Source organism: Dermacentor albipictus, unplaced genomic scaffold (assembly GCF_038994185.2).
Source record: "Dermacentor albipictus isolate Rhodes 1998 colony unplaced genomic scaffold, USDA_Dalb.pri_finalv2 scaffold_506, whole genome shotgun sequence".
NCBI classification, from domain to species: Eukaryota; Metazoa; Arthropoda; class Arachnida; order Ixodida; family Ixodidae; genus Dermacentor; species Dermacentor albipictus.
This window is the reverse complement of record NW_027226060.1, coordinates 17,501-20,184: the sequence shown is the minus strand read 5'-3', so window position 1 is coordinate 20,184 and position 2,684 is coordinate 17,501. Positions and strand designations below refer to the sequence as shown.

The following is a 2,684-nucleotide window of genomic DNA, read 5'->3' as shown; positions in this document are numbered from 1 at the left end:
CGCCTGGCGGCTTTGCCGTCTCGGCTACGTTGCAAGTGTCGGTCGGTCCACCTGTGCTGCGGGCTCAAGAGAAACCGCAAGCCGTGATCGAGTCGACACAACCAGTCTATCGAGAATGTTGCGTGCTTCTTGCCGCGTGGCGATACCCGGCCCTTCGGGGAGGGCGCCGTAGCGAGCTCGAACGCCGTCGTCTCGGACTGTGCAAAGTGCTACTCTTTGCAAGAACGAAGCGTGCTGGGGCGCCTGAAGGTGGCCTCGGCATCGCAAAAACGGCGTCCGGCCTGCTTGACAGGCGGGACGCGCAGTTGAACGATTACCTGGTTGATCCTGCCAGTAATCATATGCTTGTCTCAAAGATTAAGCCATGCATGTCTAAGTACATGCCGAAATAAGGCGAAACCGCGAATGGCTCATTAAATCAGTTATGGTTCCTTAGATCGTTTCTTCCTACTTGGATAACTGTGGCAATTCTAGAGCTAATACATGCAGTGAGCCTGAAGCCCTTTGGGCGACGGGTGCTTTTATTAGACCAAGATCGATCGGGTTTCGGCCCGTATTGTGTGGTGACTCTGGATAACTTTGTGCTGATCGCATGGCCACGAGCCGGCGACGTTTCTTTCAAGTGTCTGCCTTATCAACTTTCGATGGTAGGTTACTTGCTTACCATGGTTGTTACGGGTAACGGAGAATCAGGGTTCGATTCCGGAGAGGGAGCCTGAGAAACGGCTACCACATCCAAGGAAGGCAGCAGGCGCGCAAATTACCCACTCCCGGCACGGGGAGGTAGTGACGAAAAATAACAATACGGGACTCTTTTGAGGCCCCGTAATTGAAATGAGTACACTCTAAATCCTTTAACGAGGATCAATTGGAGGGCAAGTCTGGTGCCAGCAGCCGCGGTAATTCCAGCTCCAATAGCGTATACTAAAGCTGCTGCGGTTAAAAAGCTCGTAGTTGGATCTCAGTTCCAGACGAGTAGTGCATCTACCCGATGCGACGGCTCGGACTGAACATCATGCCGGTCCTTTCTTGGTGCACTTCATTGTGTGCCTCGAGAAGGCCGGTGCTTTTACTTTGAAAAAATTAGAGTGCTCAACGCAGGCGAGTCGCCTGAATAAACTTGCATGGAATAATAGAACAAGACCTCGTTTCTGTTCTGTTGGTTTTTGGAATACGAGGTAATGATTAAGAGGGACAGACGGGGGCATTCGTATTGCGGCGCTAGAGGTGAAATTCTTGGACCGTCGCAAGACGAACTACTGCGAAAGCATTTGCCAAGAATGTTTTCTTTGATCAAGAACGAAAGTCAGAGGTTCGAAGGCGATCAGATACCGCCCTAGTTCTGACCATAAACGATGCCAACCAGCGATCCGCCTGAGTTACTCAAATGACTCGGCGGGCAGCTTCCGGGAAACCAAAGTGTTTGGGTTCCGGGGGAAGTATGGTTGCAAAGCTGAAACTTAAAGGAATTGACGGAAGGGCACCACCAGGAGTGGAGCCTGCGGCTTAATTTGACTCAACACGGGAAAACTTACCCGGCCCGGACACTGGGAGGATTGACAGATTGAGAGCTCTTTCTTGATTCGGTGGATGGTGGGTGCATGGCCGTTCTTAGTTGGTGGAGCGATTTGTCTGGTTAATTCCGATAACGAACGAGACTCTAGCCTATTAAATAGGTGCGGGGTTCCCAGCACCTTACAACCTTCTTAGAGGGACAAGCGGCTCCTAGCCGCACGAAACAGAGCAATAACAGGTCTGTGATGCCCTTAGATGTCCGGGGCCGCACGCGCGCTACACTGAAGGAAGCAGCGTGTCTTTATCCCTGTCTGAAAAGACTGGGTAACCCGTGGAACTTCTTTCGTGATTGGGATAGGGGCTTGCAATTGTTCCCCTTGAACGAGGAATTCCCAGTAAGCGCGAGTCATAAGCTCGCGTTGATTACGTCCCTGCCCTTTGTACACACCGCCCGTCGCTACTACCGATTGAATGATTTAGTGAGGTCTTCGGACCGATGTCCGGCGCGGCCTTTCGGTTGCGCCGGTCTGTTGGAAAGATGACCAAACTTGATCATTTAGAGGAAGTAAAAGTCGTAACAAGGTTTCCGTAGGTGAACCTGCGGAAGGATCATTACCGGATTGTTCGAGGGTGACGAGCGCCATTGTTTCTACCCCGTGTGGGTGAAGCAGCTCGCTGCGCCCGACGCTTTCCGCCGCTGGCCCCGCTTGGACGCGGGGACGGCTATACCCGAACATGCCGGGGATTGCCCGAATTTCGAAGGGCGCCCCGTGCCAAATTTGTTGCGCCCAGTGGACGCCGGCTGCAACCTTGGACGGTTGGCTTGGCCGCGCCCGCGGGTAGAAACGGCGTAACGCACACTGTTGGGTGGGCTTTCTGAAGTCCGCCTCGGCACTCTTGCGCGGAATGGGAGTAAGACGACCCGACCTGCTGCTCTTGCCCAGTACGAGGGGAACGGCGAAGCGTGCGGTCGGTCAAGGAACTGACGGTCGAGAGCTAATGCCGCTGCCGCTTAGTACACACGGAACCGTGGTGCGAGCGCTCTCCCGTCCTCCGCGGCAAACGCTGCCGAGTCTGAAAAGGCTGGCGGCTGCCGGTCGCTTCCTGCGGCGAGTGTGGAGTAACGACCCGACTTTGTTGCTGCCCAAGTACTAAAGGAACGGTGCGGC

At 54.2% G+C, this 2,684-nt stretch overlaps 1 non-coding gene across 1 annotated transcript; it reads left to right on the top strand.

The window, feature by feature from the left end:
* The first annotated feature begins 314 nt into the window (after nucleotides 1-314).
* On the top strand, nucleotides 315-2,130 carry LOC139054018 (small subunit ribosomal RNA). Its single transcript, XR_011510966.1, has one exon. It is a non-coding gene; the product is annotated as a small subunit ribosomal RNA (ribosomal RNA).
* Nucleotides 2,131-2,684: the final 554 nt, after the last annotated feature.